The sequence below is a fragment of the Capricornis sumatraensis genome, chromosome 1, assembly GCF_032405125.1.
Source record: "Capricornis sumatraensis isolate serow.1 chromosome 1, serow.2, whole genome shotgun sequence".
Classification (NCBI taxonomy): domain Eukaryota; kingdom Metazoa; phylum Chordata; class Mammalia; order Artiodactyla; family Bovidae; genus Capricornis; species Capricornis sumatraensis.
This window is the reverse complement of record NC_091069.1, coordinates 191,652,293-191,668,679: the sequence shown is the minus strand read 5'-3', so window position 1 is coordinate 191,668,679 and position 16,387 is coordinate 191,652,293.

Below are 16,387 nucleotides of genomic sequence, written 5' to 3'. Positions count from 1 at the left end.
TGTGTTTTTGTAGATAACCAGTGCAAACAAAAAATAAATATGGTATTTGTGGCTGTCAGAAAGTGAATGTGTTGAGTGACCAGCTCATCTTAAAAGCTACATTATAAAGTGTTATATAGTATATACATAAAAGAATAACTTGTAGCTTCAAAGATGGAGTGGCACAGATGGCTGAAAAATCTGTTTATTACCTCAGGGTGAATAAAAGATTGAACATTTTCCTGCCTTCATTCCTTCCTAAATTCATCCTACATGCTGATCATTATGGTAGGCACTAAGGGTATCAAGCAGGATAAAGACATGAGCCCTTCTTTAAAAGAGAGACACAATTAGAAACAAATGATGAGAAAATAATCTAAATGTAAAGTTTGTGCCACGTATAGCAGCAACACAGAAAAAGAAAAAAAAAATTGTTAACAGTTTTATCCTTTAGAGCCTTTGCTAGTCTAGTTTTTCTATAAATTACTATAAAAGATCATTCACCAGACAAAACCAAGAAAAAAAAACTGAAGAAAAGCATATAGCATTGTAGAAGAAGGCAATGGCAACCGATTCCAGTACTCTTGCCTGGAAAATCCCATGGACAGCGGAGCCTGTTGGGCTGCAGTCCATGGGGTTGTTAAGAGTCAGACATGACTGAGCGACTTCACTTTCACTTTTCACTTCAATGCACTGGAGAAGGAAATGGCAACCCACTCCAGTGTTCTTGCCTGGAGAATCCTAGGGACAGGGGAGCCTAGTGGGCTGCCATCTCTGGGGTCGCACAGAGTTGGACACGACTGAAGCAACTTAGCAGCAGCAGCATATAGCATTGTAGGGCCTAAAAACAACATACAATTGCAAGTATTTAAAAGTGATGGCTAAACTAATAAGGACCTACTTACACCACAGGTAATTCTACTCTGTAATGGTCTATATGAGAAAAGAACCTTAAAAAGAGGGGATATATGTATAACTGATTCACTTTGCTGTACACCTAAAACTAACAAAACGCTAAAAAAAAAAAAAAAATCAACCTTGCATGCATGCTCAGTCATGTCCAACTCTTTTGTGACCCCATGGACAGTAGCCCGCCAGCCTCCTCTGTTTATGGGATTTTCCCAGGAAGAATACAAACAATCCTCCTCCAGGGAATCTTCCAAACCCAGGAATCAAACCCCTCTCTCCCATGTCTCCTGCACTGGCAGGCGGATTCTCTACCACTGAGCCATCTGGGAATCCCTGTAAATCAACTAGATGCCAAGAAAAATTTGTTTAATAATTGTACTTTTACTATTAAAAAAACAGGGAGGGGGGCTAGTCATAATTATTTTCTGTAGTCAGGAGGAAAAAGGTCTGTTTACTTCATATTTTAACAGAATGCTTACCTGCCTGAGATTTCTTATCTCTGAACTAAACAAATCATTTTAATTTCAAGCAAAGTCACAAAGCATTATTTCTCAAAATATGTATTTAATTAACTGCTTATTTACTGGGCTTTTTCCTCTCTAAACCGTGAGCTTCTTCTAGGACAAAGACTATTTCCTATTCATCTTTATATCTAGGGCCCAAGCACAATTCCTGGCACATAACAGGCAATAAATACTTATTAAATGAAAAATGTAAATACAGACCTTTAGACCCTTTCCAGCTCGCAATATTCAAGTTTTTAATGCTCATCATTTGCATACTTTTTCTTATTCTCCTTCTACTGATAAAAACAAGGGGGATATTTCTAAACAGTCTAATTTGTGGTTTACTGGTGATCCAACAAACTAAAGCCCCAAGAATTACTGTGTGTGCCCTCAAGCTGTGTGCAACTCTTTGCAACCCCATGGACTACAGCCCTCCAGGCTCCCCTGTCCATGGGATTTTCCAAGCAAGAATACTGGAGTAGGTTGCCATTTCCTCCTCCAGGGAACTATCCTGACCCAGGGACTTTAATTCTCAAAAAAAGAAAAAAAAAAATTAAAAAGGAGAAAGTAAGGATTGGAGGGAGGGAGAAAAGAAATCTATTTATATTTCAACTCAAAATTGTATGCTTCCTGAAGATGTTCCTCTTGCTAGGTAACTGAGACACCTTGAGCAAATAGAAAATGGCATACACGGCCCTAAACTTCACTTAATATGATTGTATTTATTATTTATATTTTTATCCTCACTTTTGCTGTAGCTGCTATGAATGGCTTAGAAAATGTAAAATATGCTAAGCAAGAAACACAGCCCATACCTGAAGAGTTAGCAGTTGAAAGGCACAAAGAGGTAGAATGGATTTAAAAGCCTCTTGAAGAACAGCCTTTTGCTGCATAGATGCCAGGCAAGACAGTATGTGGCAGGAAAAGAGTTGGGGAAACTGCTTTAAAAACCTATTAACTAGGAATGTGAAAAAGCAGGGAACAATTGGGAAAGGAGGGAGGTGCTCACTGCTTAAAAGGCTTTTAAATGTGACTATATTTTTGTTGGCTTTTTGCCTGCAACATAAAATGAGGATGGTGTACGGAATAGCTAGATGGCTGCTGAAGGTGGAATGAATGGAAGCTAGGCTAGGGAGTCAAGGCCAAATTTTGAGATGCCACTATGGACTGTGTGCAGCTGTCAAGACCACTGTCAGCAATGGCTTAGTGAAGTAAACACAAAATTCAGTCAGCTGGTTCAATCACCCTTTCATTCTTGTGGTTTTCTTGATACCATAAATATTTCCCTATGCAGTCTTTGCAGCAGATAACAAGGAGTTAACAAATTAGCCAGCCAAACAGGCAGGAATGGAGAAAAGCCACAGAACTTAGAATTGAACAGCTGACAGCAGATTCTGCAGGTGTGAGATGAGAATCAGCTCTGCATTTTCCATGTAGCACAATTTCCTCTGTCTGGGCTGTGGCCTGATTTTCTGGCCCCTTCAGGACAAGCTGAGTTATAAAGGGGAGAATTCCAGAGGGCTTTGTTCTATGATCTTATGAACTCTAACTTTCTTTAGAAAGGAAGCAATCTCCTATGTTTAGACTGATAATATTACACGTTGTAAGATTTTAGTTTTATATTAGGAAGGAAAATACTCTACCTGCCATCCTGCTTAAATAAGAAATAGTGGATTAAACTGCATAGCACGATGAATCATTCTCTGCAACTGGGAGTCAAGGAGCAGCGCGCACACACACACACGCACACGCACGTGTAAGAAAGGGGATCACTACTTGCAATGAATATGTAAACATCACAACAAATACTAAGGTCATAACAAAGTAGGTGGAAAGAAAAGAAATGGACTGCATTAAAGTGTATCTTTCTAATGTACTACTTTCTAATATTCTTCTAATCATTCCATTTGCTGGTAATGGACATTCAAGGCTAAACTCCACACTGCAGCAGTTCTTCTAAATCTTTTTGACTAACAGTGGTAAAATACACACACATATACATATATACACTAATGACATAACACATTAAAGTGTTCAATATGATGCCTTGCTTAACAAAACATTGCACTGTTTCTTTCTGGGGTATCTACAAAAGTGATTGTGACTGATCAGATTGATAATTAAAGAACTAATTTCTCTTTACACTGGTGAATATGGCCTACCAATCCAAACCCTTTTGACCAAACTCTGCTTTTGGAATAAGGATAGAAAAACTCAGCAAGCTCAGGTTTTTTTCTAGATAGACTCTGGGAAGGACAGGTAAATACCTTCAGTTATCAACATTCAGAAGTTGATACCTACTATTAAATCTCATTTTGGATCTTCTCTCTCTAAAACTTACTTTATGTCCCTAAAATCGTATGTTTCTAATTTCTTCTTCTAAAACATAAGATCCTATGATTTACACCATAAAAGATTAGCTGCTTTCAGATACACTGCCCTTATTGAGCTCTGAAAGTCTCCCCAATCCAAAAATACATTCCTTTTTTTGTGAAGGTATAAAATTTTATCATTAGAGATTTTAATATTTAGGGAAGTCATTGTCCCTTCCCTAAATGACAGATTCAATTTCAAAAAACAAAAAATAAAGCAAACATAAAAATAAAAAACTATGTGTACTACAAATGTAATTTTTAATTATCTATGGGCCAAAGATCAGAAAGGAATACAGAAATTTTAAGTTATTTACATAGTTAGGTTGGTTGTATTATAGAGGACAGTTTCCTTTTAAACTTTCCTTTTAATGTGTTTTTAATAAATATCAGTAAGGAAAAATTAATATCACTTTTGAAGACCAGTTCTGCTTGATTGCTGCACCTAACTGTTGGAGCCTAAAAAATAAATACATAAAATTTAAAAATAAAAAACATAAGATTAGTCTCAATTATATACAACTAGATGTGGGAGAAAAACGTAAAGCAACAAATATTCATTTAGGATTTAATGTATATTTATTATGGGGAAGACATCAATGAGTGATAACAGAGATACAAAAATGACTCTAAGATCTCTGCCCACCTTCTCCTTCAGTAACCAGCAACTCTGAAGAAAGAACACAATGTTATTACCAGTCATTAGTATATTAGGTTGAATCTATTGGCCATTTGTTTCAGATTTTGAAAAACGGAATGGTAGGGTAAAGCTGGGATATTACCTAGGAAAGATCAGCCAGGATTAAGATACTTAATGAAGGAAGATGAGGGCAGTGGGCCCAAACAGAGGAAGCGAGAGCAACAAAAGAGGGAAGATGAGAGCATGCTGACAGCCTAGTCTCTATTTCAGAGGGTTGATCAGAGTTAGCTGTGACTTTGAGCAAATAATTTTCAACATATAAAATGGACCCTGAAAATGTATTATTCCTATCATTCAAGGAGCACCAAGTAATTAAGGAGGGATGTTTAAACACAAATATACATTTATATTCACAATATAAACTCTGAAATCATGTGTATTTCATTTAAACCACCACTGTAGTGAAGACTCTTTTAATCCAATCATTTTGAAGCTCATTCTGATATCGGATGTTGCAGATATCCTTGTTCTACTATTCTGTCCCAAATGTTCAAAAGATGATGGGAAAAAAAGTAATATCCTTAAGGAACGGAATTCATCATTAAAATAAAGTATTTTCCAAGTTGTTTGGGAAATGGGTTACCTTCTCTCCTTCTCTCATTCCAGGCATCAAACTATATTGACTTTTCCTCAATGATAAAGAAATACGGCATTAAGAAGGGTCAAGTGAACTCACCTTAAAAGACCTCAAAACAATACTACTAACCAATTGTTTCTAAATGCTTCTCTCTCCAAGACTAAGTTCTTACAGCTGATAACTCTCTTTAGGAAGTGCTGACACTCACAAGGCCCTAAATTTTCATTTGGTCCCTAATACTCTATTTGGTAATCAATATCCTCTTTCACTCTTCCCAGAAACTCCATAAGCCTTATTCTTCATCAGTATCACATTTTTCTTTTCATGGTCTTTTATTTTTAATCCTTCCTTTTGGGCCAACTTGTCTGCCTTTTATATCTATATTTATTTTCCCTTTTCTCATTTGACCCTTTTCAGACCTTTAGATTATAAACGCTGACATTTGTGACTCATTTTTGCCAAGGCGGCCTTTCATGAATAAAATTTCCCTCCTCCACAAGACTGTTCTAAGTAAGCATAATTTTAAGCATCCACAACTACTGTCCAAACAGAGATTCACTTCATTTGATTCATGTGCTAAATCAAACGTATTTAAGAATATGATTTCCTACTCCTGTTCCTTTTCAATATTTTCTCTGTCTCCTTTATTAAACCTTTTTATTGCCATGTGGAAACTTTAGCTATCCATGGTCTAGTGTGAACTGTACATAGGACAGTGATAATGACCTTCTGACCCTACAGTTCTTCCTGGCTGTGGGTAGAATTGATAGCACTTTTTCAATTTCTCCCTTGTCTTTGCTTGAACATACTGGAATTACAGCCTCTGACAGAGGCAACATCCCTTTTGTAGTGGAAACAAAAGGAATGTGTAATGAATTGGTTAAGATTACATTGCATGTTTAGATGATGAAATCCAACTGCAGCTCAATTCCTTCATTTTCTCTAGCTGGGCCCGGTCTTTCAATAAGACATTATTGACTGGCATCTTCCCCAGAACAGGTGATTCGGAATACAGTCTTGCTGCTTCGAGTCCTTTAGACTGAACACAACCACTGCACAGGTCAAGGGAATCAGATATGAGACAATAATTCCCAGTATCTTAGGATGAGCACTGTAGATGATCCATACCCAGGTGGCATTAAAAGAATGAATAGTCCTTGAATTTATATGATGTGCCAACCCTTCCAAATTAACTTTAGTTACCAAGATGGCAAGATGTGAATTTTAGTTTTATATGCCATTTCTCTGCAAAATTCTAGGACAGAGAAGAAGTTCTAGAGCAAGAAGAGTGGAGGAAGGCAATTTTTATAATTTATCAATACAGATTTCGCTATACTGACATTATAAAACAAATTATTAATCTTTATGACTATGGAATCAATATCACAATTATGTGGTATTAAAATCTATCTTTTTATCACAAGACATATAACACCTTTGGTTGCTCTGAATAGCAATTACTGGCCTCCTTCTGCCCTCCCTCGTATTTAACTTATACTTTTCTTTTTTGTACTTTTCTTTTTATAACTTAATCTTTTTTTAAAAAAAAAAGCACTTAGAATTTTTATTTTCAAAATGGCATAATACCAATATTGGCTACAGAAAATATTTAAAATGTGTGTTTTTCAAAGAATGATCAGATCACTTATTCATCTGATAAAAATGACTATATTCATCTCAATTATTTTTGCCAAGGACTGTAACACTAATTTTACTCTTTCTAAAAATTAAAATGGCAAACAGTTTATATAAGGTGTTGATAATTACCTATATTATTGTACTGCTGTGACAGATGTTGGCAAAAAAGCCTAAAATGCCTACAGCTGTGCACTCCATGACATCTAGTTTATACTCAGACAGAAGGCTAACAGATGTTCTGAACTGTCACTTTGCCTAAATGTTTTTAAAGTCTAAGGACCTACTTTATAATTCACCAGGGTCTGGTTTGGTTTCACACAGGTCCTCAGAATTCCCATCTGTGACAATTAGTTTTAAAGACATTGACAAATCAACCTTTGTGTCTTCCCTCTTCTTTAACAAACAGGCATCCGTTTACATATGGACTGTGGATAGTAAAAGCTGTTTTTATATGCATCCTAGTTGTTAAGTTCTTTCCTTAAACATAGATTTTATTGGGCTACCAGAATTCATGAAGCTCTGTTTTGAGCTGAGTGGATGGAAAGAGCCAGGAAATCACCTATTCTTTTCTTTTTGCTAAATTTTATGCACCATGAAAGCAAAATGTTAACTGTTTCCAAAGACAGTTTTATTTTTTCTAGTGAATGAAAGTGTTTTGTTATTTTTTATTTCAGTATTTTAATAACTCTGCTCATAACAATAACTATTAATTGCACAGCCAGTTAGGATAATGAAAGAATAAAATAAATGGCATTCACAAAGCATACAGCACATCTTCCCCTGCCTGACACCCTAATACTTCCTCTTCCCAAACATACCTTCAGATCCTTCATACAGAATTACTGCCCCGTGCAAAGGCCATCAATGCCTTATTTGCTGTTGCTCTTAATTTTAACAAGCTGGATTCCTGTAGTACACTTGCTTAATAGTTTAAACATTCTCTTAACAATCAGGTGTTTGGCCTATCCTGTTTCTCTCCCATTCTGTATCGAAATATAACTCCAAATAGTACATCTTTCTGGGTTTGTTTCTAAATTAGTCCCCACACTTAATTATGAGGATGAGAGGGATGCCTTATTCCTCTTTGTTATAGGCTAAGCTCTCAGTAATCCCAAACAAAAGAGCCAGTTCTGGAAGATATAGGATTTGCTAGCAGGATTATGGTCTCATAGATAATGATGTGCAGTCAGCAGAAGCGAAGCTTTATTTTAATTCAAATAAGCTAGTAAACAAACCACTGACAAGTCTGCTGGTGAGAGTAACTGGCTGCTGTTGCCACATTGGCAGCTAAATTATAGAAAATCTATTATACCCTGTTCACCATATGTTTAATTTAATACAAGATACAAATTAAACTATCCACAGTGCCTATTAAAATAACAATACTTTTTTATATTTGAATGTCTTAAAATAATTTCTACTGACCTTTTAAAGGGTGGTTTTGATATAGGTGATTATCGGGGGGGAAAGGTAGTTAATAGAAGGCAAAAAAAATTAATTGCCTTTGAGAAAATAAAAATATAAATGTTCACTGGCTTGCAGTTGTTAATAAGGTTAATTAGCAGTCATGTGTTCTGTTATTACTATATTTCCCTCCCACCCTTTTTGTTTCTGAGGCTAGAGTTTTAAGAGTGATACTTAGTTTGACCTGAGTCTATCCTCATGAAATCATACCTTGACCAAGCCAGCCTATGGGTGCCTTACACCTGACGCCAATTGAGACCTAAATGCAGAAGGCTTGAGTTTAAACTCTAGGTTCAACTTTGGTATGGCACAGGAAAAAGACACAGAATTTTATATCCCTGCTTCAAATCAGTCTCCTCATAGCCAAAAGATCCTAAGGAGAGCCAGAACTAAGACTCTGCCTTCTAGAAAAAGGAGAGAAAAACAAAAAAAAAGATAAATGACACACTGTTCACAAACAGTTTCCACCTGAACCTGCAATAATAATCAGTAACCAATGGTGCTTGCTTGAGTCTATTTAGACTCAGTTAACCAGATTCTAAACACCGAGCTGGATTTTAGAATTATAGAGCTAGATTTCAAACCTAGATTAACTATTGCCACCTGTGTGACCACAGATATTTAAACCAGCTGGATCTTTCCCTTACTTTTTTAAAGAGGATAATCCAATTTTATAAGATTATGAAAATTAAATGTGAGAAAGTTTCTGGTACATAATAGATGTCCATTAAAGGTTAGGTCCTTTCCTCTTATTACCCTCAAGCAAATACAATGTTGCTCTTTTTTCAACAGTGAAGAAAGAATGTTAGAAAAATGGATTGGAAGGGAAGATATAAGTAAGAATTCTCCCTAGAATCAGTTTCCTTGAATCATTAACTATTTTCCACAGGCAAAACTTCAAATGGGATGGTCCTTTTCTCCTAAAATTCACAATTTTTACTCTCTTTAAGAATGTATCAGCAAATGAACTTATTTATAAAACAGAAACAGACTCACAGATGGAAAACAAACATGGTTACCAAAAGGAAAGGGATGCGGGATAAATTAGGAGTTTGGGTTTAGCAGATATGCACTACTATATATAAAATAAACAAGGACCTACTGTAGAGCACACAGAACTATGTTCAATTATCGTATAATAAACTATAATGGAAAGGAATATGAAAAAGTATATTAATATATATAATGGAATTAATTTACTGTATATCAGAAACACACCACTGTAAATGAACCCATTAAAATATATATATATATAAAGAAGAATGTATCAGTAATCTACCCATACCAACTGCCCATCCTTGGGCCTCTGAAATAGAGAAGCTAAGAATAATCACCACATTCCGAGGTACCTTTTCAAACATTTATGTACATACAGCTTTTGCACTGGGTCTTCAAGGGTGTATGGAGCCGCACTCTACCATTTCAGTTCAGTTACAAGCCTATCAAATCCAACTGCGTACTGGTAGTTACATTACTGAATAAGGTATATGTGTGGAGAATATCCTCAGTTTATGTCATTCTTGAAGTCCAGTAGATGGTGATAATATTTGAACTAAAACGCAAGTTACTTTATCTTGGGAGCATAGTAGTAGTATGACTATGCCAAAGGGACACAAACAAATATTCCGCTACCCTCAGAGGTTGAAAGACCAGAGACATTTCCATTTACTCAAACTCTAAAACTGATAAACACATTTTTTTCAAAAGTCACAGATGTGTGACATATCTTAAATGTTCAACACTTTTAAATGCTAACACATAAGCACAAAACATACGATTGCATGAATAATTTCATTTCATGTATCTCAAGAAAGTTTAAGGAGGCCATTGATGAATGCTACTCACAGGCCTTACTCAACTACCTCCAATGTGCCTCTTAATTACAAAAACACATCCTTCTTAGTCCCTTCTTAACGTAAAACAAAGAGGGATCCTCAGAGAGCTCCCAAAGTTTGAACACGAGTGGGGAGGAAGACCACGCCTGGCATGTGACCAGTGAAGAAGGAGGCCGCCTTGGAGCCTGCAGCCTCTGCTTCTCACCTGGGCCTCCCAGGTCGTGGCGGCGGACCGGCGAGCTGCCTCCCCTGGGAGGGTCTGCCCTCCGCTCCCGACTAAGCGTCCCTGAATCCCTCGAGCCGTCGAGATGCCCACAGTCTAGCCCCGGGGAGGTCACCCCGCTCTCCACTCTTCCTGGGCTGTGCCGGGCTCGGCCTCCACACGCGGTGTAGTGGGAACTGAACCAAACCCGCCATACAGTGCGCTCGAGTATATGAGCGAGTCCCAACACGCTTGAGTCTAGAGTCCGGGAGGCAGGCACGCCCGCCCGCGCCTCCGGGCGCCAAGTGTGGGAAAGGGTGGCCTGGAAAGCAGGCCTGCAGGCGACCCAGGACTCAACCTTCCACTTACTCGGTCCGCGCCGCTTGTCCCTCGGCGGATAACCTCCGCCTTCCCTCTCGCAGCCGAAGACCGAGCGGGACCCGGAGGCGGGGCCGCGCGGGGCCTTGTAGGCCGCGCCGGGAAGTACGGGCAGAGAGCGCGGGAAACGCGGCGGCGCGCGAGGGACGCCGCTGCTGCGGGGCGGGGGTTATGCAGCCCGGCAGGCCGATCGAGCCTCGGCTCTCCAATGCGAGCGCGGTCGGGTCAGGCAGACCGGTCCCGCAGGGCCCCGCCAACTTAGAAGGCCGACGCGACCCGATGAGACTCGTTCACCCACAATCCCGGCTGTCCTCGGGAGGAGAGGGGGGCGAGTTTATTCTAGAGTCTCTGAAAACCGAGGTTCCCAGCCTCTTCACACACTCGCGCGCGCTCAAGATCTTGGATTTTAAAACACGTTTCTCCCCGAGTCGTGTCCGGCGGAGAGTCTGCCTGGCCGCGCTCCCCTCTCCTTTTAAGTGCGCATCAAGTGGCAGGTTGGTGTGGTGGTGGTGGTTTATCTAAGTGAATAACTGAATCATGTTGGCGAGTTGACGGGAGCAACACGTTCAGAGTGCCCTAGTGATTTGGAGGCACTCGCGGCCGTACCCTCCGCAGGCTGGGGAGGCAATCGCCCTCCGATCTGGCGCGGGCCGCTTCCATCCGAGCCCCGCTTGGCCGGCACTCGTTCGCCCGCCCGCGCGCCCGCGCCCGCAGAGGGTTCCCAGACCCAGCCCGCGCCGGAGGCTGTCCGAGTCCGACTTCTTTCCGTGTGGAGTGGTGGAGCGGCCAGTTAGTGAATGATGGATTGCCTACGAGAGGGAGGCTAATTTTCACGATAGCTGATGGCTAAAGCATGACACTGTGCCATCCCTGTGAAACTCGTGATTTGTATGGTCATCGGTTCGCTGGAACACCCAGACCCTGATGATGCGTACAGTGTTTCCTTCTAAAAAGCACTCGCCAATTTAAAACCAGGTCCCGAGTACCCCTCTTGCTAATCCCCTCTGCCACTAAGTCCAATTAAATCCTCTCTTTTTTCAAATCTCTTCTCTTTCCTCCTTTCTTCCTTCCCTTCCTTCTTTTTCTTCTTTCCTTCCCTCCCTCCCTCCCTCAATCTGAGTCGTTCTTACTGAATGCAGCCTGGTCTGGTGGTGGGGGTGGAATATCCCCCCTCCACATCTCTCCAGTAGGGCTTTCTGCTTGTAGAGTTGGAGAGTTCATTTGGCCCCAAAGCACTTTTGAATAGTTAAGTTTCCAATTCAGAGGCACCTATAAACGCCCTTAAATAGTGCACACGTATTCCCCACCCCACCCCCACCCCCGTCAGAAAGCCGGTCCTGTAACTTAGAGTCGTTTTTGTGGTGTGTGCTTGCTCCAACGAGGGGAGCTGACCAGTCAAATTAGTTTGTGGATACAGAAAGGTTATTTTGCTTTTTGTTTTTTTAAGCAGTTTTCCAATTGAAGGCAACTGGTTCTTGATTCCCTCACCTACTAAGGCAGTCAGTCACTTTCCCTTCATCGTCACCCACTCCACATTTTAGTCAGTCTGAAGTCTCCCCGCATGTCAGATAGAATGGATTGCTTTACAGCTTTTTAGACAAATTTTGGAGGCTTACCTACAAAACTGTCCTCCTGTCCTTAACCAGAGAGTGAGGCCACCTGAGAGACTTTAAACTTCCTTTTGACTGGGATTGAATAGATTCAGTTGATAAAATGTGTAAGGTTTACTCACCTTTAGACACCTCAGGGTACTCACTGATGCCTTCCTAGCTTACAGACACATTCAGTCCCAAACCCCTCCCTTGGTGGAAAAAGGACAAGCAGTTCAGATTCATCTTTCAGTTCATTATGAAAAGGAAAATAGCTTTCAGCAGGTTGGGACCTCCTTTATCAATTTTGACATTCAAAAAAATATGACAAGGGAAGCAGGAAGAGACCATTCCCTTATTTCAGTGGATTACTTTTGTAGTGCAAAGTTATGAAACCCTGGAATAAACATTTTACATTTGCCCTCTCCCACTCCACCTGAGTTGGAGGAGGTGTTTCTACTACTGACTTTCAGTTTTGCATAATGCCCCCTACACACACCTTTCCCTTGGTGAGGAAAGTAACACTTCTCAGCCTTTTCTCTTAAAGGTTGCTCTTCATTTACACTCCCCACTTGCTTGCTTCACCAAAATGCACTTATACAGGCATATTTTTCTTGATCCAGAGCATGCAGAGATGTACCATAACTTTTTTAGTATTGCCTTGACTTTCATTCCTTTCAAACTGATATTAAGGTGTTCATCCTGAGACATAAAATGAATTTTTGAGAAACAGCCATGTGGAATACTGTTTAATTTTGTTTTATTGTTTGAGTTTTTCAAGTTTTGCAGGAAAGGCTTTAATTAGTGTCTAAGTAATAGTCCCCAAGAATTCCTTATTAGATTATTTCAGACCATTTGTAAACAAATAACATTACAGTTTCCAAAAGGGAAAGTAGAAGCTAAGATCAGTTCTGTCAAGAGAGATTCATTTGAGTATTCATCTTTTATTTTGAATGGTTTGTAGGAAGAAAGGGAGGACTGAATGAAGCAGGGGGCAAGAGAACCCAATGAAAACTTGTTTTTAAAACTAAAGCCATTTCCCCAGACTATTGTCTTGCCACAAGTGACAATACACAGAACAGAAGTCATGAAAGTGGCTACTGTCACTTTGGACTACTGGAGGCCCAGAGAGCCCTGGCATTAATTCCTATAGAAAGGTAGAGGAATCTAGCCATCTTCTGCACTTCTGCAGCACCCTCATTGGGTTCAGGGCTCAAAGTTGATACAGACCTCAGCAGAGTCTAGGTGTCAGGGCTCCCCCTGTGAGGGGAAGCAGATGTTCTCTGTGGAAGCAGGGTGGTTATAAGAACCCTGCGGGCACGGGGCACTGTAGCAGGAGGTCTGCAGCCAACAGTCCCCTTGCAGGATAGCAATCCATGAGTCAAAGCTAACTAATAGTAAATGAAAGAGAGCCTAGAGTAGGACCCTTTGGGTGCTAAAGACTACCCTCTAATTTGTTCTAGTCCTCCCCCTGGGATCCCATCCTAGGTTTTCTGTGATTGGAGATCTACCTAGAGGAGAAGGGAAGCATAGTAGGAAAACATGCCTAACCCCTGTCCAACATGCATGCACGGGTGGAGCTTGCAGAGATCAGCAGACACATCTCAAGTCCTCAGTGATCTGTGTGACTGGCTTGTGCAGTTATGCATGGCCAACAGAGGGTGGGGGTTCGCAGGGAGGGAAGCCTGTTTCCCCCCCACCCCCCACAGTTACTCTGTCTGGGGCTGGTGTGTTTCCTCTTCCCCCAACCCTCCACTTCACCCCATCAGAACGAAAGAGAATTGAAACTCCATTGCCTTTGCCTGCACTGAGCCTAAAAACTCAGAATTTGATAAGGTTACTGCACCATTGATACAATTGCAGATTTTTTTTAAAGCTTCCTCAAAGAGACAGATGTTTGGGCTGATTAAGAATCGAGGAGGAAACCTGCAGCTGCACCAAGGAATAATCTATTGGACAAATATTTTAATAAAAAATATGAAGAGATCAGCCCGACCTAGGAAGGTCTTCTGCTTTAAAAAAATCTTTATCAAACCCCTATTCTATGGCTTCAATAAACAGAACCCATTACCTCACGGCATCTTTTGTTGGCCCCATACAAGAGAGAACAAAATGGTTATTCAGGGGAACGCTTTCGATTTTTATTGTGGGTAGCCTGCACAAAGAGCCGTGTTATTGTATTTAAAAGAACCATCTGTAGCAGAAACAATGGCATCAAATTATCTTTGAATACCCACTGAAAAAACATAAAGCTTTTTTTTTTTATTCTTCTTCTGTACGGTGGGGGGATAGAGCAGTGTTAGGATAACTGACTTTTTTGTTGTTCTCTGGGTGCATTCTTCTCGCTCCCCCTCTCTCTCCCCCTCACCCTCTCTCTCCACTCTCTCCCTCTCCCTCTCTCTCTCTCTCTTTTAAAAAATCAGCCATTTGGGGTTTTAAGCCATAAACGATTTTTCTTGTTGCAGGGGATTGCAGTGGCAAAGCTAGGCTAGGTCTTGGAGGCTGGTGTAAGGCAAAGCGGGTGAAGGCAGGAGGCTGATGGAGAGACTGGGGGGAAGAAAAGCCGAAATGGATTCATGGTGCCTTGGATGGAGGACGAGAGGAGAATTGCAAGCTCCTTCAACTCGTTCTGTCCGGTGAGAAGTGATCAAGCTTGGGCTGACAAGAGGCTCAGGGAACCCTCACGTTCTTTTGCTTTTTTACCTGCCAATCAAACTGCTACAAGACAACACCCTGATCTGGCATGGACATGTAAGTAGCTTGCAACCCAACTTTGACATTCACTGCTAGCTCACTCCTCTCCGCCCACCCCCCCCAACTCACTCTTCCTCTCATTCTATTTTTTTTTTTCTTTTGACCTTTAAGAGATCTGGAAATACACTCTGTGTGGCAGTCATTTCACACAGATTTAAGTCTGAAAGCGTTAACTTTTGGAATTAAACACTAATTTTGATTTCTTGAACAAATGCAGAAATGAAATTACATTATTTTATTCTCTTCTGAGCAGTTTTAGCATTGAACATAATCAGTTGCCTTGCCTGGTGTGTGTGTTTCCTTTTCTATGAAAATGAAGAAATCTGTGAGCCCCCAGAGAGAAACACAGAAATGAAAAATTCAGGCTTCCATTTCAAAAATATTAAATTCTAACATTTCATCTCTACAAAGAACCTTCTCCATACCTAGATTACACAGAGTAGAAAGAGTGATTTGAGTCAAAAGGTATATATCATTAAGGGGCTGCTACTGTTTTATCTGGCATCTTACTATTTTGGTGGTGGCTGAGGGGAAGGGTGTGAAAAGAGAAGGAAAGGGACATGGCGACACCTTGTTCTTTATGAGAGATTGACACTGAGGAGGCTAGAAAAGCAAGAGGGCAGGATAAGCCGGAAATATTACCTGAGAGAAGGAATTACAGAGCATGGCGAAGCTGAAAGCTAGGAGGGCTTCTGTGGGAAGTTGTGCGAAGGGGTGATAGGGCTTGCTCTCTGGTGCCCTCTAATGGCAATTTAAACCAACGTTTACTTTCTCAATTCTACACAGAAAAGCAGCTGGGTTTTTGTCGTTACTGTTGGTGGGCTCCCCCCTCCCCCGCAGACTTAGAAACTGTAACTATTTGTGTAAATTAATTGTTTTCATCCCGGAAACTTATGTACGTGCTTTAAAATTATCAATTTATTCTCCTCAAACATTTGTCCTCTTCCAAAATTTTGTTAAGAGTAATAGAAAAGGAGAAGCTAATGGCAAACTGACTTATGGAGGGTGGCCCATGCCCAATTAGTAATTCGGGGGAAACGATTTCCTTCCCACCTGAACAACATTCTGACTCTCTTACCACAGTCGAGAAATGCAGCGGGCTGGGTGAGGAGGGAAGATTTGGAAATTGCAGATTCTGACACAGGTTCATTATAATAGAATTTTAAGGGGTCTCTCTTAGGAACCTCTGTTATTTCGACATGCGGTGGTAAGGGGGCTTTCCTTCCCGCCTCCTTTTTCTTTTCTTTCTTTCGTTCCTTTTTTTCCTTTTTTTTTTTTTTTTCTACATTTGGTAGATAAAGGTTAATCTTGGGCTGAATGATAGAACTATGATTGACAAGAGAAAAGGTGTTGAGGGCAGGTCGCGCTGTCTTATTTACAGCCCACTGCTTGCTGTAGAGTCTTTGTTAGGACTGGAAAGCTAATTTAGTGCTGATCAAAAGCACCACAGAGTTAAAGGACTGGTAATGACTGCTAATTTCATT